Source organism: Xenopus laevis, chromosome 9_10S, assembly GCF_017654675.1.
Source record: "Xenopus laevis strain J_2021 chromosome 9_10S, Xenopus_laevis_v10.1, whole genome shotgun sequence".
Classification (NCBI taxonomy): domain Eukaryota; kingdom Metazoa; phylum Chordata; class Amphibia; order Anura; family Pipidae; genus Xenopus; species Xenopus laevis.
In genome coordinates, this window is record NC_054388.1 from 65,273,517 (window position 1) to 65,298,510 (window position 24,994).

Genomic DNA, 24,994 nt, shown 5'->3' on the forward strand with positions numbered 1-24,994 from the left:
AAATTCGGTAATATACTGCCGGGAGTTTTTGCTGTACAGAAATCCTAAATCTCCCTAAAACTATACATATCTGGTATTGGCACGTTCGAGAGACATAAGGCTTTCCAAATCAGTTGGATTTTCATCCGTAAAATGAAATATTTTTCTGGTATAAATTGATATACGATGAAAAATGGTAATTTTTCATTTTTTTTTTGGTATTTAGCACTATAAATTTTTTTGCACAGGTGGAAATACATGAAAACTCAGGCAGATTTAGAAAGCTCAGTTTCTACCGAAAAAAAACAATGTATAGTTTTCCTAGGTAAACTATAGGTTTCCCCTCAGAAAATGCCCCTAAAGTGAGAGAGCACAAAATGTTTCAAAAACGGCTGGCATTTCGCGTAACCAAAATGTGAAATTCTGCTGGCACTTAAAGGGTTAACTAATTTCTCTATCACATAAGTCTAGGTGGCATTATTTTGTGGAGGAGATTTCCTCGATAGATAAAGAGACTGGTTGCCTGACAAACATCACACCTTTGCCTCTTTCTACTCTGCTCTTCTTTCACTTTGCTCCCCAGAAACCTTTTAATGGTAATACAGTAAATATATCATATTAGCCCCTTCTTTCACTGTGCTCCACTGAAACCTCCCAGTAGTAATACACTATATGCATACAGTGTGTGTATATATACAGTATATATGTTATATTATATTCTTCCACTGTGGTCCACCTAAACTTTCCACTAGCAATACAGCACGAGTCTCATTAGTCCCTTTTCCCACTGTCCTTAGAAACCTGTCACTACAACACATTACTTTGTATACAACACATATTGGGGGTCATTTATAAACTTTGCGCAAGGCAGATTCGTTCGCAAAGTGAATATACTTGCCCTGTGCATAGTTATATTTATAAAGCGGAATAAGTGTGGTGCAAACAGAATTGCGAATTTTTCATAATGTGAATGCCACAACTTTGGTGGCGGAGAAAATATTTGCAAAATCGCTTTGCAAAGTGCGAATTTAAGTTACTGTCAACTCTATTTTCGTGCACAACAACCTCGCACATTCGGTGTGTTTGCGCAAATTTGTGCGCCATTTGCGAACATTGATTCACAACACGAATTTGCAAAAACCGGAAAGACGGGCAGAGCCGTGCAATATATTAGCGTTCAGGAAAACATGGGCAACACAACCATTTGCGAATAAATATGCTCTGCGCAAACTTTATAAATGACCCCCAGTGTCCCTTCTCTGTGCGCCACAGAAGGTTGTCGCTAGTGATAGGTACATACGTCTTTTTACAGTTGCCCCCTCTCTCACTGAGCTCCACAGACAGACAGTCCTTGCAGTGGAATCCAAAATGCCATTCGTTTACCCCCTTTGCATGTCAACAAAAACGCATCACCCTTTTCTCTGCCAATCCCCACCTCCAGCTCTGCTCCTCCACACAACTCATATCTTTAATCCCCCATTCCAGTGACGATCCAGACCAGACAGGCAGAGCATCCCTACTTCTTCTTCTCTCCGCTCCACAGTCAGTAGCAGCAGCCTTCCCTCTCCGGCAGCAATACTGCAGCAGGCAGTCCGTGTGCGGAGCAGGTGGAGCTAGTGACATGCAGGGGCTGTGGCTTCTCTCAGGCTCCGCTTTCCCCTTGCACTGGCCAAGCCTGACTCTGGGCGGGCAGATGGCGTTAGAGGTTGGGCTTTTCCCGCACTGAAAGCCGCTGCTGCTTGGGAGGCCCCTGTTCATTGCTTCTGCCTCTCGCTGCTGTCGCAAGCGGCATCACTTTGCCCGTGGATCGCAGGATCGCCGACCTCTGCAGTGATTGCTCAGGGAACAGGATCCTTGCTCCATTGACGGTAAGTAGCGCTGCTCTCCAGCCAATCCCAATGCCCAGCAGCTGGGTACCATGTGCCGGGAATAGAGATGGATGTGGGGAGGGAGGAAGGATGCAGCTGGGTGCTGCTTGTTTATAGATGTTTAGAGCATCCATCCACTGCTGAGCTTGCTGCTGCCATCCTGGGTGCCTTTGCCTCCAATGATACCGTTGTTTTTTGGGTTTCAGTCCCATGCAAATGGGAGGTAATAGTATTTCCCCATGAGAAAGAGGAAATTTGCCAGCGCTCGTTTTGCCTTTAAAAAATAATTACAAAAAACGAGGCGTTAGTACCACACTGTGACCATAGTATTTCCCCAAGTCCACCATGTGCAGAGGCTGCTCACATAGTCACTTGAATGAAACATTATAATGACAATGGGACCTCCCTCCTATAAATGCACAGAAAGTAACTTTGTTAGATAGAGACAGACACACAGGAGTCCTGCATCATGGCACACATGCTTTATATGCAGCCTCCTCTCAGCTGTCAGCATTGGAGGTTCTAATAGTTGTGGTTGGGAGTGTGATTGAAAAGCACTTATATTCCAATAATCTGCCCTGATCTGGCCTATTGAGTGTAATCAAGTGGAGCGTCCCCACATAGAGCAGTTTGGCTGTTTTCACTATTTCATGCAATGTTTCAAATTTGAAATCCCCCCACCCCCCCTCCCCAAACCTCCACTCTGATGAGTTCAGCACTTGTAAACACTGGGACAGATGCTTTTGCTTGCAGGACCTTTCAGTGTAATGCAGGGTGGATCAATGAGTGAGTGTATCACATGCTCTTGGTTGCATATATTTAAGGCACCCCCTGCTGTATACAATGTCCCGTTGTACTCACATTGTTGGGTGTTTAGGATACCAATCACTTGAGTTGTAGAAGTGTTGTTTTGTTTGGATTAGCCTTGCAGTACTTCATTAACACTCATCAGTTCAGATCTTCTCCCCCCAACACTGACTCTTTATGGTATTGGAGGTGGTTGTTACTGTACCATTATGCACTGGTTATCTATCAGTCACATTTCACTGATGCCCATAAGTAAATATAAAGGCTTGGTCTTTTGTGTAAAGAATACAACCCCCGACTACAAAGCTAAAATAAATATTGCATAGGTGTCTGTTGAACTGTTTATCATCAATACAAAGTTCATCTGTGTAATTATGTCATTATCATGTTGCCAAGTCAGAATTGCTATTATGCTCTGTATAAATTCAGCATCAATGTTAGAATGAGTAGGACAGGTTTTTGGATCAATAATTGGGACATGGATAAGGGTTTTTTCTTTCCATAATGTGGATAATGATGGTATCATGGCTAGGGTTTATACAAGGTAACACATATCCTAAGCAGCTGTGAGTTTGAATCAAAACTATTACGTCTTATACAGAGAACAGGATTACTTGTCAATAGGAAGCAGATATATCCACAATGCCAGCAAAGGCAATGCATAGTCACTTATTGTAGTCATTGTTAGATGTGAATACAGCAAAGAGATGTATTTTGCCTCATAGGAAGTACATGTCAGTGTAATTATCAGGTTTCATGCAGAGTGCTCGGTATTTTGCTGTTATTCGGGAGATTACATTGTTTCCATGTACAGATTCAAAGACTCTTTCCATGCAATAACCTTTATTGTATCTCATTCCAGACCGTTTGGGGATATGTATGCCAGGCTGGTTTAAGGGCACAATACAAAGGGCAGTCACTTTGGAGAGGAAGTGTTGATAAAAGCCCAAAGGGCTTATTATGTTCTTTAATGATTATTCATATATTCACCAGGGATTTAATACCAATCTCAGACTTTCTCTGCTTCTGATTATATGCAATTTGTTATTATAGGATGGCATTAATTATGCCCCACTGTTCCTTATGTACCTTGTATTCGGGTGTACTCTGACCAAATAGAGACAGATCTTTTGAGTAAAACAATACCATAGGGTGCCATTGTGTATATTAACTGCTTGAAATATAACATGTGCAAAGAATATTGTTTTAAAATTATCTACATATTAAAGGAGAAATTCACCTTAAAAATCTAGTTTTAAGAGAGTGTAGATCATGGCATTGTTAATTTATCTTTATTTCTTGAACTATATACTGTTAGCTGGTTGTTAGGGTCCCATCTAGCTAATAGACCAGGCACTAGAAAATGAATAGGGAAGGGGCACCGTAGAAAGATAAGTAATACAAAAATAATTAAAGTATCTACCCCAAGAATGACTCTATTGTGGCTGCTGGGAATTACTGAGCCAGCAGGTACACAACCAAAGGCATGCAACAAAGTTACATACATGAAAAAATAAGCTTGTATTGTAGTGTATTTGTGTACCAAAATAAATAAGTACACCCGTTCTAATGAAAAATGTATTGTAATTTGCTTATTGTTGCTGAAAATGTATAAGAATGCAGTACAGGTATGGGACCTGTTATCCAGAATGAGCGGGACCTTGGGTTTTCCAGATAAGGGATCTTTCTGTAATTATTATCAAAGGAGTTCTATTTTAGTGAGAAATAAGTATGTGAATGATTGGTTCTGACTAAATAAAGAGTTGAGGGCAAAATTACTAACCAATTAATAGCTGCATCAGTGAAAGAGAACTAGGACTAATTATCATGAGATTAATAGCTGCTGGATAATTTTGACTCCATGAGTGGGGGAAACGTTCTGAAAGATTAAGGGACATATTTATTATGCTGTGTAAAAAAACAGCAGGATAATCCACCACACATCGCCAGCCATGTTAAAAAAGGCGTAAAAACAGCAAATATTTTTTACGCATATATTCTTAGATTGACTTCCCCCGGAAGCAGTGTAAAATAACAGGCGGAAATCTGATGTTACATTACACACACCTTGATAAACTCACCATTTATTTTACACAGTTTTTTACACTGTTTTTCTGTTTTACACGGCATAATAAATATGCCCATAAGAGTTGCATCATGTTTGGGTGGCACTCACTCCAGAAGTAGAGCAGAAGTACTAATTAAAGTAAAAGTAATAGTTTTCCCTGAATAGGTCAAGAATACTGTGTTATTTAGAGATAAAATAGTTGTACCTTCCATGGATAGTGCCAACTCAATAACTAGAGTAGGAGTACTATTGTGAGAAATGTATAGTTACATGAATGGACTCCATATGTAGGTATGGTATTCATGTTGAGAGATAAATAATGGATGGTTCTGACTCTATGGGGGGAATTCACAAAAGTGTCGGGAACGAAAAAATGTCTTTAAAATGTCGTAGAAAGTGTCGTAGCAACAGCCGACAAATTCACAGAGCATTTCTCCGCCAATTTTCCGACATGTGCGACACTTTTGAATTAGTGTCGTTAAAAGTGGGCGTGGTTTTTTCGGCGCCACTTTTCCTGCCATTTTTATGAATTACTCGTAAACTCATTTTTTTTACCGACAATTTTTCAGACACTTTAGGCTCTCCAAAATGAAAATGTCAGACAAATTGTCGTTTAAAAAGTCTTGGTAAATGTCGTTTGTACGATGAAAAGATATACGACATTTTAGAAAATTGTCAGACTTACGAGACATTCAGAGATGGTAACATCTGCCTTTGTGAATTTGCCGTTCATACGACATTTTACAAATTTGTCGACCGCCACTTCTGGGTTACTTTTTTTACCGACACTTTTGTGAATTCCCCCCTATGACTACAGGCAAAGTACAGTTTTATGGATGGTTCTGACTAAATGAGAATAAATGAAGTACTATTTGACTATTTGAAAGATTAATAGCGGCATGGTATAACCAGCTAGCACAAGAATTACACCATCAGCACTGAGAAACTATTAGTCTTTTTACTATGGGGATAGATCTGTTTCTTGCATGCATTTTTTGCAACACAATTCTTGCTTTTAACCAATTTGACCAGGCAGACAAAGAGATTATAATCCTCCATAAACATCAATGTTCTTATGCTAAACTGTGCCCAATTCTATCTTATATGTGAATCTATAAATGCTACTGTAAGTTGAGGACAGGATGCTGAGAGTAGTAGCTCCTCATAAGTTGAAGGATGTTCAAGATCCTTTATTTACAGATTTTTGGGCATCATTTTAATAATCAAAACAAAATCACTACCCATGTTGTGGAATACTTCTGATCAACAGATATATAATCATCATACATCCTGGCCCAACACAAATGTCTATACAACAGTTCCATAAGCAAACATCATCGGTTGAGGTTGTTTTGAGGTAGACACCAAATCATTGTTGATTATGATTATTGTTATTTCTCCATTATAATACGAGTACTGTTTCAGCATTTCATTTGCACGAGGAATATGCTATTTTATTGCTCTGCTAGCTACTGCACAAGTTTTCAGTATAAATTAATGTTATTCAAGAATGAAATTTAGCTTTGCATCTCTCAGTTCTTCTATGCTTTTAATTTTGGGCCAGTCTGCATCTTTTAACTTAGATTTAATTGCGAAATTCATAATCTGTTTTACACTCACAGTCGCCACCTGATTTTTCACAGTTGGTAAATTCCATCAGGCTGAAGGTGGAATTAGGTATCTCTGAGAAAACATTTCTAATAATAGTTCTCTACTTCACATTACTTTGGAACAAATCCAGCTTCTGACAATGGAGAAGACAGACAGATATGACTCAGAGAGAGTGTAAAAGAGAGTCAGAGTCGTATTGTCTAAATGTTTTCTTAGTATTTTTATAAAAGATATCACTTCTATTTCTAATGTTATGTTTGTGGCATCATAATGTAACCAATGCATGGATATCAATGGTCTGGTGACCATGATGAGGCTGGTGGCTCTTTAAATAACCAAATATACAGTTTGGCTTAGTTTAAAAACTTGGCACTTCCATGTCAATGAACATACTCGTCACACAAATCCCAACTGTCAATATGTGGACAATAGCCTCAAACTGACTAAACCTTATATCAATGTAACAAGTTTGTAATCCTTTAGAAGATGTACATAACACATTAGAATGCCTACAGTGCTTGAAGATTAAATGGACATTCATTACATGGGATATATGGTCTGTATAGAAGGCATTGGCCAATGAAGTACAAGATGGTTAATTATTTTAATCATTTTATCTATGCATTTCAAATAGCGTTGAACTTCATTGCTGGTTGTTAAATATTACTTTATCTCCATTTGATAATTACTAGAGAGCTCACCACCCAGTTATGTTTCACTCTTCGTTGCATTGATGTGTGTTCTAACTTGCTTGGGACAATTCAAAGCTCATTGCTGAATGGTTCTGGGATACTCCAGTGCTGCAATTTGGCCCATTGTTTATAAATAAGCCTCTGGTTTCTTGTGTTTCTTAGGCAAGTAGCACACTTGGTAATTGTCTCCCACACAATCCCAGCTTGAAGTTAAGTCGCCATTGACCTGAATGGTAATTGCCGGTAGCCTGGGTTTGAACTCATAGGTCAGGCATTTATTGTTCAGAAATGATTGATGATTGCTTAATCTGCTAATACATTGGCAATACTATATAAACCAATGGAGCAGCAATGGTTAATATTTTGTTGTCCTTTGAGCTGCAAAAGGCAAAACGCTATCTATCACCCCATGTGCCATTGCATTTATAATGTTTAGAAAAGCTTCTGGTTATTTTGAAAAGGAAGAGATTTATTTTTTTACCAAAGCATCCAATATTTTAGTTTCATCCCTAAAAATAACTGTTTTTACACCATCTGTATTCCTAAGTACTTGTTTTATTTTTTTTCTCATGAATAGCACAATCCTCTGCATTTTTTAATAAACATGTTCTCTTGCATTAATTACTCAAAAAGGCACTTTATTAGTGTTGTTCCATTATTTAAATCCCTCTGAATGTCTTGGCAGTTATTTCTCTTTTGAGGGTTTTGAGGCTGAATAATATTTTGTGAGGCCACCCTCTTTAATTAAAACTTCCATCTTGGTTTCCTCTGCTCTAAAACAACTTGATGAAATTATTATCATCCTTTATTAATCAAACGCAAACTATTTTCCATTAGGTTTAAATGCCAGTAATATGCAAAATACAATCAGGTGTTGAGGTCTGTCCACAAAAGCCTGCACTCTATTAGAGGGGCAATTTATCCATTGTTGGTAAATATGGCTAAGCACCAACAAAACTTAAGGTTTTAAGGATTTACTTGAGAAAAAATACTGTACAAGCCATAGAGCAGTGCCATGCCATAGAGAAGACTAAATAATAAACAATGATATGATATATGATACAAACTGTCCAGATATTCATGAATGTTTGGACATTACAAGATGGCTCTTACTACTTGAATCTTTCTAAATTCCCCAATTTGATGTATAATAAATGTCTAAGTATCTCTGACATTGTTCATGGACATGCCCGAAATACAATCTAGATACTGAACTTTTCCAAGTTATATTTTTAAAAGGAAACTTGTGCAAATGAAGACACATATAAGCTGTTAAGTTAATGCTGCTCACATTTCTAATTAGGTGTAATTTTTCCACTTTTTTTTTCATTTAACTTTCACTTCAGTTTTATTTTTACACCTTATTTACTGTTTTCTTCCTTAGAAGTTCAAGATATTGCAGATTTCTATGACCTTACAAACCCACACACTGCTTAGAAAAGAAGTGTGAATAATGACTTTATAGAGCATTCAGACACTAGATGATGTATAGAAGAGATTTCATTCCCTGCTGTAAATCATAACGGTATTGAGGAGTCATGTATGAGTTCAGTGATACTAGTACAGTACCAGCAGGAAAACTACTGGTTGAACATCACTGATCTTTGAGGGAGGAAAGTGTTCCCATAGCCCAGACAATAGTGTAATTTGTTCCTGCATGTCATTTATTAAACAATATGGAGCACTGTTGAGGCAGGCTGAGAGAAAAATGGAGAAATACCTGCAATGTGAGTAACACCTCCAAGAGAACACAGTGCATGTTGTGACACTGTATCTAATATATTAAATATGCTGAGAAGTATTTGATGCTACATGATTATTAAATTGTTATTTTGTTCAGGAGCCACTAGTGTCCATCACTGTGTGTGTTGAGAATTAACCACTGTTGGGAACCTGTATAGATCATCAGACCACTTTCTCCACCTCAAGAGGGGTCATCTGTATGAGAGGGTTGTCAGTCAGTGTCAACTTAGTTTGGGCACATATATTTTAAGTAATGCATGTACACTTTGAAATTATACCCCAGGGCCATTTCATCTATCTCTGTACCCAAACGTGATTCAAGAGTATAGTGCATATTTAATTCTGTTTTTTTTCCCCCAAATGATGGGACCTCTGCTCCTTGGGGGTGCTTGATGCATTCAAGCACTTCAGGGAAGTCTTAAGGTCCCCATAGACGCGACAATTCTTCTTGCCGAACGACCGATTTTAGAGAATCCCGACCAATCCTTTGAAATTATCGTGCGGTTAGTGGTATTCGAACGATCGTACATCTTACGATTTTTCGGCCGACATCTGTCGGGAAATTGATCGGCCAGGTCAAAAAATCTTTGTCGGTCCCAGTGCAATCTATCTATGTTTGCAGGGCCAAGCAGGCAGCTCCCCTTTGTTTTCCTGGTAAATTGGTCTTTTAAGTTGATGGTAGATTCATACGATCGTACGATCGTTCTGAGAAGATCGTGGTCTCACGATCAGGATCTGATCTTTTAAAAATCTCAACATCTATGGCCAGCTTTAGCCTAAAGGGCAATCAGGGGAGACAATGCTTGGATACCCTAGAAGAGAATGAACATTTATTTGCTTCCTTTATATTCATGGAACCATGATGATGTATAAATGGATTCATATATCTGTGACTTTGTTAAAAAATTATTTGGGGGGGAGGTTTGATCAAAAAAAGTTTGACAACCACTGGGGTAAACTGGCACAATACCCCTCACTGGTACAGAATAAGGTTGCCACTTTTTAAAAAAAACAAAAAAAAAACAATGCTGATTTCTCTGTTACTAATCATGCTTTGCTTCAATCGGTGTAGGCAAACTTAGTCCAAGTTTAGACAGTGTTAGTTAAAAGTGGGTGCAGTTTTGGAAAAATTGGTGTTGGGTCTTAACTGGGTGTGATTTTCAAAGTTTGGTAGGTGTTTGTGATACTAATTGCTGTACAGTGCCTTTAAAGTGCCAGCACAGCATATGAGCACCTTAATAATAGAGAGAGCGTTATAAATCCAGTTAAACAGAAAAGGTAACATGGCTTTTAATACTTTTTACTTATCTTTTCAGAGCAGCAAATCCCCTGTGGCTAGTATGGCTTTATATCTGGCTTGGATGCCCATTCACCTTATTAATGTCCCCCATCTCCCTTCTTGTATGTGCTCTTTCTTAAAATCAGTCTTTAGCTGACAAAAGCTGACAAAAGTTGTTTTATTGTGCATTTAGGGACTCTGTCTGCTAAAGAGTTTGGGAAGAATTTATGTATGCATCAATATTTCTCAGACTGTTGTAATGACAGTGTAATAACAGGGAGAACATTGCTGAGCATAGGGTTGCTTGGGAGACCTTCAGATGTGACAGTTGAGACGTGAGAAAACCAAAGGGTAATACCATTGTTGCTCAAACATAAGGGACAGAGAACTAAAAATTGGTGTGAATCTTGTTGAAAATGGTTAAGGGTCTTAACTCTTTTCTTGCTAGTTTGGTAAGAATGACTGGAACTACTGCAAGTATTACATTATATTAATGAAACTGAAAATCTACCACCAGGCTCATCTGGAATTCAGGACTTGATTGAGAAGATGTTAAACTGTCTGCTATTGGCCACAGCCCCAAGGGGCCATTGAGTTAAATTCTACATGGAATCAGGGGGGAGTGCAGGTCCTCAGAATGGTGGTTTAATCTTCTCAGTCAACATAACATGCACTGTTATTATTCTGTGTGCTGCTCAAGCTGTCCTTCCCTAGCCTTACAGATGTTCTTCATTTAAAATAACTTTAAGAGTAGATTTGGTACACTGGCATAGCAAACGTGAGCAGCTTCATCTCATGTATGAACAACTCCATCTTTACCCATACTACAGACTTAAGGTGGCCATACACGGGCCGATAAAAGCTGCCGACAGACTGTGTCGGCAGCTTATTGGCCCGTGTATGGGGGCCCCCGACGGGCTTCCCCGATCGAGATCTGGCCGAAAGTCGGCCAGATCTCGATCGGATGGGATTAAAAATCCCGTCGGATCGCGGCCGCATCTGTTCGTTGATGCGGTCCCGCGATCCGACCGCCCGTTTGGCGAACGCTAGGATCCGATCGTTGGGCCCTAGGGCCCACGATCAGATCAGCCCGATATTGCCCACCTCAAGGTGGTCATATCGGAGGGAGATCCGCTCGTTTGGCGACATCGCCAAACGAGCGGATCTATCCGTGTATGGCCACCTTAAGTCAGCTGTAGATGGTAACAAGTGTCAGAAGCCAGGGAGTGATACTTGCCACTCCTTTAATGTAGCTCCATATATAGAAGGACATTTGGCATGAGGAGTTAAGTCTAAGATGCTTGGCTGGAGGACTTTTTCTTAGGATTAAAATGAGGATGTATCTAGATGCCTGTGGGTCTTTAGGCGGAATAAGAAGATAAACCCTAAGCATTGATACTCCAGTCACCACTTTATCCATCCTCTCTGATCAAGTGCAAGTAGGAATGCATACTTGTTCCTCAAGCAGGAAACTTAACCTGATCCCATTCCCATTAAAATCCAAAGGCCAGCTTTAGTTCAACCCATATGGTACTATGGTACTGTATATTACTACTTTGTGCCTTTTCTGCAACTAAATTTACCTAGACTGTACTAAAATTCACAGAAGCAGTCATTATATTTTGGTTAGTGCTTAGACATTAGGCAACTATTTGAATTGTATAAGAGACCTAAGCAAAAGAAAATATGATTACCTTATTATTCCTCTTATACAAATGCAGGTGTATAAATAAGTAATTTGGGCACATCCAGTTCCTTAAATCCGATTCTAATTCAATTAAGCAAGTCAACTTAATGAATGATACAGTGATGAAGCAGTATCTCTAGAATCAATAGTGCTGTGCTCCTAAGTATAACAAATTGCTCTGTGTACATCCCCTAAGGCGCATTTTGGGTTTGTACAGAAAGCAGGGGTGAATTTCTACAGGGTCATACATGGTGCCTAACTTACAGTTGTTTTATGCCATTACTGCTGTCTGATCTTCTGCTCTTTGATCATGTGTATATATGTATATATATATATATATATATATATATATATATATATATATATATATATACAGTAGTAATGGATCAGCACACTCGTTGTAGAAGTGAATAAAGTGTTTTATTGGTAACACAGCATTATTATCCGTCATTTCGGTCCCACCTTGGGACCGTTCTCAAGGTGGGACCGAAACGTCGGATAATAATGCTGTGTTACTAATGCATTACTACTGCATATTATGAATATTGATCATGCACCTCTACTCTATCTGAGATCGAGTGTGGACACCCAAAGCATTTCTATATATATATATATATATATATATATATATATATATATATATATATATATATATATATATATATATATATATATATATATATATATATATATATATATTGAGCCCAATTGTACCCTCTAAAGCAAAATATGGGTTCTTCTAGAGATCTGTACAAATACGAATAAATATTTGTATTTCGCATAGTAATATTCTTCCTTAAACTTATATTGCATTGCAAATTTTAATTGTGCAGTTTTACGAAGTGCTTGGATGTGTTGTAATCTTTTGGAGGAAACATAACTTTTTCAGTAAGAAGTTTGATTACATTCACTGGCGCAAACTATAGGGAGGAAGTGCAAAGAATGAAACGCGTTCGTTTTTGCACACCCACTATTGAATTAATGTCACATAGTATGTCTTAATAAAGCTGCATTGATATTACTACCTGCACCTTCCGTGGATATGTCAGTCAATGCTGATAGCAGGTAAAGTTTTTTTGTTGGAGTCTTTGGCGAGGAGAGGCTGCATGTCTTGGGTAAGCTCCGCCATTATTGCATCTCTGTATTTGCCGGTAAGGAGGTGCTATTGGCCTGATGAGAAAAAGCCCCTCTGTTTTCTCTAGGCAATGTAATAAACATTGAATTTATTCTTTAGAAATCAGAAAACTGGGGCTGAGGGAAAGGGACCCTAAAATCCAACTCTTGTGCAGAACAAATTGCTTCCTTCTTCTGTGCTATGTGATAGTAAATTGCATATGGTATCCTAAAATTAGCAGATGGATGTAATACACTGTAGCAGGCAGGGAGTGCTTTGCATTCAGATTATCAGTAGAATGATTTATAATGCTGTGTAACTGAGGAGGAGATGGCTCAGTGGTTAAATGCTCTGGATAGTGTATAAATGGAACTGTCAGCTGCTTTGCAACTTGAACAAGTCGGTTAATCGGCCCAGTATACTCAGGGTCTAGAAAGACAACTGCCCTGACTGCTGTAAAATATGTTGTGTCCCATTGAAGAGGGGATATACAGTTATACAAGACCAGAAATACCAGATCAGTAAATGATTAGTTGCTGTGGGTTACTAGACCTGCATTGCTCCTTTTATGACACGAAGTTGCATGTTGCAATGTACTATTCTGTATTAGGCTTTTATTGCATTGCAAATCTTAATTGCTCATTGCAAAAATGCTTAAAGATGGTGTAAATAATGATGGGCAAATAAATTTACCAGGCTGAATTTGCGGCGAATCTCCGCATTTCGCCACCAGCGAAAAAATTCTCGAAACTGCAATGAAAATTTTTCGGGGGAAAAATCCACCGCAACAAAAAAGATGGATGAGATACTTAGGTAATACTGCACAATACAGCATTTTCCAGATGTTTTACAAATGCCAGGCAAAAGCATTATGTGCGCTAATGGAAGTACAGTTGCATTCATCATTACACAATGCACGTAGTGCAAGCAAGCCTTTTTCTTAATGTCTGGCTAAGCAGGAGATAACGAGTAGATCACCATTAGTTTGACTCTTAGTTATTCTATTCTTAGCAACTTTTCAAATTGGTCATCATTTTTTTATTGCTATACTTTGGGAATGATTTACCTTCGTGTTCTCACTCAAGCACTGTTCAAGCACAAGTACTCTTCATTAGATTTTATATATGGAATTTAATTGTCCTGATTTTCTGAGACTTTTGTAAAATAAAGTTATTGTACAATAAAAAGGCATGGTTTAAAACTCTTATTTTTCATTGAAGTTATGGAATATGAGGAAATCCAAACTCTCTTAAAGACACAATAACCTTATTTGTTTTGACGGTTAATGTGGTTGAAAGATTTCTTAGCATGTCACAAACACTTAGGTCCCCGTCTGTCCTTTCAACTCCTGAAAGCGATTTCTTAGTACCCGTGAAATGAGAATGGATTTCCCTTCTAGATACTCGTTTATTGGAATTGTATTAGGATCCCAGTAAACACTCTAAGGGATTATAATATACTTTTTCTTGCAGCCGTGACAATAAATATTCAGGTAATTACAGACTGATGTTTAACTGGTAACATGTTTCTGCCATTTGAAGCCCTGAAATAGCAAAGAAGGAAGTAAATAAATATGTGCTTATTAGTGATGGGTGAATTTGGGGCATTTCTCTTCACCAAAAAAATCTGTGAAAAATTGCTGAAGCGGCGCACATTTTATGAACGCCAGCGCACATTCACTGGCGAATTTTCATGGCGGTTTTGCGAATTTGCGCCTGGCGAATAAATTCGCCCATCACTAGTGCTTATAGTTGGTAATTTGGCCTCTGACCTTTTGCCTCGGGTTTTCTTCTTTTTGTATTACTTATGCCTCAGTTGTAGTGATGGGAGAATCTGACTAGTTTCACTGAAAATTTGTGAAACGGAAAAAGATGTTTTACGCACAGCAATATTTTTAACCCGTTATAAATACCAAAGGCTCGGGTGGTTGCAGGTTGGAAGTGGGCTTTTTATTGATCGGCACATCACTAATGTAAATATAAATAAATTATGAACCAGGAAACTGACAGCAACCCAGAGCATGTGCTGTGAATCAGCAGAAAAGAGGATGAGGAGCAACTGGGGACATATTTGCAGGCTAGTGGGAGCATCTTCAAAGGTCAATAATGTATGAGCTGCCCAAAACCTATGGTACCTATATATAGGATGAATTTGGGCACGGTCTGTCATGGCCATGTGTCAAGCATGTGTCAGGCTGAGCTTTATCCTCAGCCCCATCTCATCCTTGTCGTCCAATCTCTCTAATCCTACTGGTTATCCCGTATTTTTATAGTTGTGTTTGTCTTGCCCTGTCCAGTGATATTAGAAAGAGGTGGGTGTATGTATGTAAGTAAATGCACTGAAAAAGAAATATGAAAATGCAATATCTGTTGTATTTATTTTTCTAGTAAGTTGTGGTGTTTCTATAGATTTCATAGACTTACTGAAATGTCCCAGATAGTTTGGGCCAGACAGTAGCTCAGGGTGACTTTAGCCTCAGAAGAGACTATAAATAGGCCACGTTCTCCAGGAAGTTTTCATAATGTACTGATAGATAGATGTGAGTCTATTTTGGAGACAGCTAATCCTTAATTATTCTTCTCCTGTGGGATCAGGGCTATATAAATAGGCATCGGTGTCCTCTAAATAGATTTGTTGTTGTATTCTTCAGCTTTTAAGGCAGATTTTAAAGTAAAGAATTTTGAGGAAGAACTAAGAAAGAAGAAGACAAGCCTTGTGTTTACTTTTTGTAACATTAAATTGTCTTCTTTTATGGGTCATGGTTTATGGCCTTTAAAGGGGACACATGCCTTTTACAACAGTGTTGCTCCACCCAAATATTGCCACATTACAATTTATCTCTGAAATATTGCTGAAGTACAGCATTCTCTAACTAGATGTTGGACCATCTATTTGTCTTTGTTATTGCTGGACTACTGCTTCCATCCTGATTTAAACTGTTAAAAAAAATGTACTTTAAGGGGCCAATTCATTAACTTCGAGTGAAGGCTTCGAAGTAAAAAAAACTTCGAAGTGTTTTTTGGGCTACTTCGACCATCGAATGGGCTACTTCGACCTTCGACTACGACTTCGACTTCGAATTGAAGGATTCGAACTAAAAATCGTTCGACTATTCGACCATTCGATAGTCAAAGTACTGTCTCTTTAAGAAAAAACTTCGACCCCCTAGTTCGCCACCTAAAAGCTACCGAACCCAATGTTAGCCTATGGGGAAGGTCCCCATAGGCTTGCCTAACTTTTTTTGGTCGAAGGATAATCCTTCGATCGTTGGATTAAAATCCTTTGAATCGTTCGATTCGAAGGATTTAATCGTTCGAATGAACGATTATTCCTTTGATCTAACTTTTTGCGCAAAATCCTTCGACTATTCTATTCGAAGTATTTTCATTCCCCAGTCGAATATCGAGGGTTAATTAACCCTCGACATTCAACCCTTGATGCATTGGCCCCTAACTGTATTCCAGAAAAATTTGGCAACACCGCTGTTGAACTTGTCATCAACATAAAAATTCACTGCTTGGGTCAGGCTAAGATAGGGTCACCCAAGGGTTGTGCCAAATTGATTAATTTGAATGTTCATCCCTCAGCCAATGCTGTCCTTAGCAGATGGGATTTTCTGCCCAAACCTTGATTAGATATCTGTCCACCTCAAGGGAAAAGGTCTCATCACACCACAGTTTACAGATGTTTTATTAGTGCTACCACATTCCCAGGTCCATGCATAAGGTTACAAAGCAACTGACATACTAGTAAACTAATACAATAGATACTGTAATTAGGCCCAGACCTGCAAGTGCTCAATAATCTACACCTATATTAGGCACACACTTATTGTCTATAAATGTGGAAATACAATCTAAAATGACATTGAGATGCATATAAGGCATGTATGTGCACATAAGTATTTTAACTGTCGTTTGCCATGTGGTGGATTTTTATGAACACAACTTGGTAACTATAAAAACTATGCCATAATTTAGTACCATGGACATTATATTCAAAATACAGTGAATGACACCTTAACAACTCTTTGTAATATGTCAAAATAAAATAGGAAGTTTTCTATTCTGTCCTGTAATGAATCATGCTTCATATTAATGACTGGTCTAGTAGTGAAAAGGTTACCGTGATGGATGAAGATGGTCCAGGAAAAGCCAAAGCATGTTCACAAATCATACAATTCCATTTACAATTCGGGAAAATGCTCACATGCTCATGGGGGGGGAGAGTCTTTGTTATACTTTGGACATTTGTGTAGGAAGATAATTACCTTACTAGAGGCCCAATTGTTAGGTAGACTTGCATCCTTGTATTATTGTGTCCTCTTGGAAAGACATTTATCTGCTGATAATTCACTAAAATCCCCATAATGAAAAGCAGGAACAACTTTTTGGATGGTTGGCGAGAAACCTTAGGCAGGAAATAATAGGGCATATATCCAAAATTAGTATTCATGTAAACACTACGGGGGTTACTGATTATTTAATTAAAAAAAGTCCAAAAAAAATAGAATTTTGACTTTTTTCGATTTCGATTATTAAAAAAAGCTAAATTGAATTGGATAAGGGAAAAACGCAGTAAAATCAAACAAAATCATGAATCAAATTATTTTTTTCAGATTTTTTCCCGAATAGCTCCATTTTTTCTGACTTTTTCCCAAAAAGCCAGAATTTTTCCGATTTTTGCCTGAAAAGCCCGGAATAATTAGATTTTCGTGCTAATTCCAGGGCAGACCACAGAAACTTCCAAATAGGATATGAACCTCTCCCATTGACTTATATACAACCTCGGCAGGTCTGAGATGGCAGATTTTCAGATTCTGACTTTTTGCAGCCTCGGGGTATAATAAATCTCGAAAACGTTGAGGTTTTTTTTTCACTAAAAATTTGGACTTTATGGTAAAAAAACTCAAATTTTCTGACTATTTAGCATTCGGACTTTAATAAATAACCCGCCTTCTAATGCCATTTCTTATGACAATAGGAATACAATGGGCCATTTCAGCAACAAAAATCAACTAATTTGAAACAGCAAATGAGTTGGGTACGCTGTGCCACTATTTCCATCTTGGATTTTTTTGTGGTAGCTGAATAACTAACAACTAAAGTGGCTAGAGGGGCATCACACAGCTATTTGTTTAATTCTAGATTTTGCATGCCTATATACACAGTGTAAATCATGGAGGACAGGCTGCCTGTGATATGTAGTCAGAGACCAATCAGTGAACCTTTAATACCTTAGCCCAGCATTGCTGGGCAAACTTAATTAAGCATTCCCCACATAAATTAGCATACAGTGCATTATTGACAGTTGTTTATTGACTGATACACTCTGTGACATTTCCTAGGGATTCAGTGTAATGGATGAGGGATGTAACTGCATAAATATGTCATAAGAGGCAAAGCTATAATGAATAGGTAACCAGAAATTTAAAGTTAATTGACAGATGAACAATTCTCCTACACCTGCAAAGTTTGTGGATGGCAGCAGCCCAGCAATAAAAGGCCATATATCCTTTGTAAAAGAAATGGCAGAGGTGGTTACGGGAGTCACATGGGACCTTCTATAAATCTGTTCTGTTTGGGAGCCATTATAGTAGGATGTTGTGTTATCAGCAAATCCACCAATAGCTATTCAGCTCAGCTAGAGCTATAATGTTCTGTGGAATTCATACAAGCAAATTCAGTCAGGCCTGTGAGTGTACCGGCAGGGTCCATGCAATTTAATTTCAGGTTACATTGTTGAGTGTTTTGCTGTCTGCCTAGTGTGCTGGAAATCTTTCTCAAGGCAAAATTCTGGCAATGCCCTTGTTCAAACTCCACTAGATGTCTGTCTCACAACCCACCTACAAGAATCAAAGGAACATCCTTCATAGCCCTTGAAACTGATGCAAAACTGGTACATTTCAAAAGTTGGGGTGAACGGGTGGCACCCAGGACAGGAAATGCAAATTACACCTTTTATAAATAAAAACTGTAAAATGCGCTATTTGCACCCTGTTTACAAACACTCTCTACCGTCTCGTCTACTCATTTCTAGATATTTTCTTTAAAACACAAAGTGTAATGATTTTTGTGCACATTTTTATATTCACTGGGTACATTATTTCCTCTGTGAGGCCCATTTAAGTGTATTGTAAATAAACCATATTGTTGGAGAGAAGACTCCAAGAATGATGGAGAACATAAAGGAAAATGATTGCTTTTTATAGAAGGACATGACATTTTTATGTAAAGTCATTAAGGGCTGCTCACCATGAACCTTTCTGAGAAAAATATAGTTTTTGTAAAGAAAAAGTCCAAGGTAAGAAATGTACAACACCCCTGCCATCCCTACAGCCGTATTATAAATTCAAGTCATTAAAGGCTTCCCAGAGTCACATTTGTATATGGCCTAATTATTAACATGGGAGACACCTTCCTTTGTAAGTGTCTGTGCTTATAATGAACTTTAATGCCCCCAGCCTTAAAAACACATTAAAAGCTCTTTCCTTGCAGATTAATCATAAATGAATAAAAGACAAGGAGAGCAGAGAGCTGCACATTATATGTTATTTTATTTATTATCTTAATCACATTTCTCTTCTAAAACATATGGAAGAACAAAGGGAGTTCAGGAGCTGAATTAAAACTCAGTTGGGATTTGTCTACCCAGTGTTCATTCATCTAAACAGATTCATCACTCCCACATAACATATTGTGCTGCCTGTGACAATGCATAGGAATAGGATGACGCCTTCTTAAAGGAGAACTAAACCCTAAAAATGAATATGGCTAAAAATGACATATTCTATATACTGAACTTATTGCACCAGCCTAAAGTTTCAGCTTCTCAATAACAGCAATGTTTCAGGACTTCAAACGTGTCATAGGGGGGTTACCATCTTGGAAAGTGTGTGACACTCACATGCTCAGTGGGCTCTGAGCAGCTGTTGAGAAGCTAAGCTTAGGGGTTTTCGCAAATTATCAAGCAGAAAATGAGGTTGGTCTGTAATGTAAGCTGATGCTACAGGACTGATTATTAAATTCTGATGCTAGTTGCACTGGTTTCTGTGCTGATATGTAGTAATTATCTGTGTTAATTACTTCAGCCTTATATTGTGACATTTCTATTTTATGTGTACTCTATATTGTGAGTGGGTCCCTAAGCTCAGTTAAGGTGTCCATACACGGAGAGATCCGCTCGTTTGGTGATGCCGCCAAACGAGCGGATCTCTCTCCGATATGCCCACCTTGAGGTGGGCAATATCGGGCTGATCCGATCATGGGCCCTAGGGCCCAACGATCGGATCCTAACGAACAGGAACGGGCGGTCGGATCGCGGGACCGAATGAACGAACAGATGCGGTCACAATCCAATAGGATTTTTAGTCCAGATCTCGATCGGGGAAGCCCGTCGGGGGCCCCCATACATGGGCCAATAAGCTGCCGACTCGGTCTGTCTGCAGCTTTTATTGGCCCGTGTATGGCCACCTTTGGTGACAGTAGCACAGAGCATGTACAGTGAATCAGCAGAACAGAAGATGGGGTAGCTACTGGGGCATCTTTGGAGACACAGATCTTTACTGCTTAAGGGCTGTGGTTGCCTTGGGCTGGTACAGAAGCACAAAACATAATGTATAACATTTCTAGTCTACTTCTTTAGTTAAGCTTTAGTTCTCCTTTAATAGGGCAATTCATCTTGAAATTCTCTTTATTATGAAGGTGTTCTGTGACAGTTTGCGATTCTCCGATCCCAAAGGTTTATTTTTTAAAGGGTTGTATGCTTTAAGCTATTATGCTTAATGACATTCTGCCCAAGCTCTAGGATCATTTTATAGTTCAATTGCTCCTCCTTGGTCCTTTATACAGTACAACTGCCTGGGCCATTTGTGTTGTACAACTGCTCTTCCTGAGTCCTTTATATAGTACAATTACCCATCCCTGGGCCCTTTTTGTTGTACCTTTGCCCATCCCTGGGTCCCTAATATAGCACATCTGCCCTTCATGGGTCCTTTATATAGTACAACTGCCCTTTCCATAGGAAAAAGTGCACTTTTTTCCTATATAGTCACCCAGGGTCTGCTTATCTTAAGCTGCCTTGCTATGTGTGTGCCCCCCAGGTGCCTATATAGAAAATATTGGCCCCATATATAGAATTATTTTTTTCTAAATTGTGTGTAGGCTTGTTCCAAAATGTTACAAATGAAAAATACAGAACAGCAGAAACAGTTACTGTTATATATACAAAGTGTTATTTATTACCCCAAGAATCTTACTTCACAGCTTACATGATACTTATATTGAGACAGAGCTGCAAACAGAATTTCTCAGACTCTTTGCTAATCTCTTCCACTTGAGAAATAGCAGTTTAATCGCCTTTATAATGCAGTTAACAAATTGGTGTAATCTTGTTCCAACATCGGTTTATTTATAATGAATTGCTTACACGTTTATAATGATGGTTTTATGCTAACTTCGGCCAATCCCACTGTTATATGGATGTGAGTATCTGAGTGCACAGTAGGGTCCATGAGAGGAACTGTAAAACAATGGAATCAGTCTTGCCAACATCACATTTTGTTGTAAAAGGCACTTGGAGTTTGCTGTGACATTTTTCTCAATAAACACCATTAATCTTATTCTGCTCAGTAACCAGTCAGTGCATTGAAAAGCAGCTGGGAGTTATCCTATTCTGTCTGGAATGTATTCAGTGTAAGAAATCCATTTCACAATGTGTAGTTAAAGCATTTTTCATAATAAAGATATGGGATCTGTTATCTGGAAGGCTTAGGACCCGGCTTCTGTATGGTCTAAGTCTGCTTGAGATGTTGCCCAGCCAAACTTTAAAGTTGGATTTTTTTCTTTTAAATTAAGCTTTTTATACCCCTATAGACCCACCTTACCTAGGAGTCACTCTGATTTAAGACCCCCTCACTGGGTAACCTGTTGAAGCAGGACCTTCACCATCTGTCAGTAATTTGCACTTGCTTCTTTGAAATTGATAGAATTGGTGCGGCCGGGGCAAAATACACCCGGATACATTTGGATCCGGGTTGAAGTCTCTACACAAGCATTCCATATTTCTTACAATGGAAATTGAACTAACATTAGTTTGCCCTGCTTTGTGGTGGGAGGGTCACCTTGATCTCCCAAATACAATGAAATGTCCTCATGCAGAAGAAAAGAGTAAATACAACAAAGTTCATAGCTGGTTCTAAACCAGTTTTTGGGTCCTAGAGCTTATCTTCCAACTTTTTGATTTTGGTCCCCCTTCTTTAAAAAACCCTGGGGAATATTTACTGAGCATAGCTCCGCCTTTTTCTTCCTGTTCCATGCATCCCCTGTTTTTTTTTGGCAAGTAAATGTGCAGTACAGCACATTTCTTATGATTTCTTTTCTGTAAATGCTCTCTCTCTTAGAATTGGTGCAGGGCACACTGGGAAGAACAAAAATACTAAAAGGTCATTTATAAACCCTGGGCAAACTTGCACCTGGGCAGAACCCCAGATTTCTTCCATTGTTTTACCTGCAGCTGATTGTAAAAAACGAATTACTCAATTGTGGTGGGTGTGTCCATGTGTCAATGAGTCTGAATAACAATGATTGCACTTCATACAGTTTGCACAATTTGGAGAACCTGTTGGTGCAACATGCAGATTTAATTCTAGAATTACCATCTGCTCAAATTAGCTGTAAAGTATAGGGTACCCTTGTGCCAAAATGCACTGGCACATATTTACACCTAGAGTTGTGTCTTATGATTGCAAATAAGCCTTGTTATAAATGTGATAATCTGAATGGAACACACACTCCTGGAGCCAAGCAGTGCCGATAAAACTTGATTTTATTCCATTTGCTAAAACAATTGGTCCTAACGCATTTCGCATCTAGAGATACGTAATCATCATGTACTTATGATTACGTATCTCTAGATACAAAACACGTCAGGGCCTATTGTTTATCAAATTGAATAAAATCAAGTTTTATCGGCAATACTTGGCTCCAGGAGTGAGTGTTCCATTCAGATTATAGTTGGTATTACTCCCCAAAGCTACGGGTTTGGGGCGCTGCACCCGAACCATCAGATGCCATTGGTGAGTGTGATATATTTATCGCTTACACTTATTCATATCATCGATGTGTAGAATCTGAACGTGAATCTGAACGTGATAGACCTTTACACCCAGGTGCATTTTCGAGCCGGCTGAGCCACATTTTAAAATGTATTCTTCACGGTTGTGATTGAGCCGCAATTTTTCTATTATTTGTGTGCATTGTTATAAAAGTGTTTTACAAAGTGTTGGCAGTTTCCCATATTTGAAGGGATATAAATGGCCCTTTTTCCTTCTGTCAATATACTGAACAGTTTTATTTTGCATAAAATTTGGAAAGGAGCCCGATATTTTTTGTGTGTAACTGGGGAGAATGCCTGTTCATTAAGAATTCAACACCAGCTGCTCGCATATATGCTGCCTGTCAAACTCACTTATTACTTCTTCCATAAAAAGGGATATTTAAGCAGACTTTCTACTCAAATGCTTGGTGGTTATATTCACTTACAATCACATTGCAAATTGATTGATTTATTAAAAACAATCCAGGATGTGCAAATCAATGCCATCTAATCACTGAACTGCTTATGACATACCTGTTGAAACAAAGAAATCTTAAAATGTATGTGACAAAATATGAGCCATTAAAACTTATGTTTATTCTGCCTAGTGCAAGAGGGTATAATACTGCAAAATCTTAGTACTGAATTCAGGATTCAGATTCGGACAGGTTCTTGGGTCCTGATACACTTCCTTCTTAAAAATAGATGCGTTCAGACAGCAATTTCTCTTCTGAATTATTTGTGCAACAATTGCTTAAATCAGTAATTCTGGCATCTGTTTTGCACTGGAGAGTAATGATTCAGAGGGGTGTTAGAGTTCAGCTCTACTGCTAAACGTCTTGAGCTCTAACACTCAGTTGAAAGGAATTTCTTAAAAAAAACTCTTTAACTTGAATCCTTCAGATACATTTTCCAATATGGAAACTTGGCAGCTTTTAGTGACCAAAGCTTTCATTGTTTGAGGTTTTTGCCTTTTCAAGATCTTTCTCTTTGTGCTGCGCTGCAGTTTTCAAAGAATGGACACAATGTGTACTTGAGTTTTGATGCATTTTTAATAAGTTGTAATGCATTTTTTACTCGATCACGGAAAAAAAAAAACAACTTAAATTATAAAATAGCTTGACTGTTGAATATACACATCCCTATAGAAGCTGGGCAGGTTTCAGTTGCCAAATTTTGAATTTTTTTTGTTGCATTTCAACATATTTGAAAATATTTGAATATACAATTGTTTATGTAGTTTTCTCAAATTGTGGCAAATTTGAATATGTGTGTTTGTTAGTATTTAGTTGAACCAAATGTTAACTCTTAATATGACTTTATAGCACAATAAAGCACTTTAGTGCTCATTTACAAAACACTTTTTGTGGCAGGGGATATGAGTGATCCTGTCCTTTGTCCAGTGCGAGGCATCCAATGGCTGCTGGTGCTTGATCTGAATTACACTCACATTAGGGGACAGGTTGGGGGTACCTACATGGCATTTACAGCACAATGCAGACAGCACTGTCGTTTTCAAAGAGGCACAACATGACAGATTTCTATTTTTCTTTGCACAGGCCCCAGGGCTGCAAATGAAAAATATTCCCCTCCCAACAACTCTTGGTTGTTACTTTTTAAACAACGCTGCAAAAGCCAGTCTCCTCCGGCAAGACAGGTCTGTCAGTCCGTTAACTCATGTTACATTGTTTCAAAAGCCAGAACCACCAGGGCAGAGAACAGAAAGGGACAGACACACACTACTTTCAATAGCAATACATATACAAATAGAATAGCATAGAAAATTTGTAATATATGTATATTGCAAAGTTGCTTAAAAATATATTTTCTTTTATTAGACAAACAATATTTTTTGGTTGACCTGTACTTTAATTGATGTTCTTTATGTGTCCTTTAAGTACTGTATATAATTAGCCAAATAGGATGAATTATATCAGAATTGCCACTTCCTGTTGGGTATTGCTGAAGAACCAGACCATTGAGGCCATTTATTCCTAGTAAAACTGACACTTTCCTATTGATTTACATAGGGACAAATCAGTAGCGCTTCA

General features: G+C 38.4%; 1 protein-coding gene across 2 annotated transcripts in view; it reads left to right on the forward strand.

Moving 5' to 3' along the window:
- Nucleotides 1–1,495: 1,495 nt before the first annotated feature.
- Nucleotides 1,496–24,994, forward strand: part of b3galt1.S (Beta-1,3-galactosyltransferase 1 S homeolog) — a 173,547-nt gene continuing 150,048 nt past the window's right edge. For both annotated transcript variants that reach the window (XM_041578133.1, XM_018238842.2), the window contains exon 1: nucleotides 1,496–1,847. The gene's annotated coding sequence lies outside the window, so the exon portion shown is untranslated. The remainder of the gene's footprint in view (nucleotides 1,848–24,994) is intronic.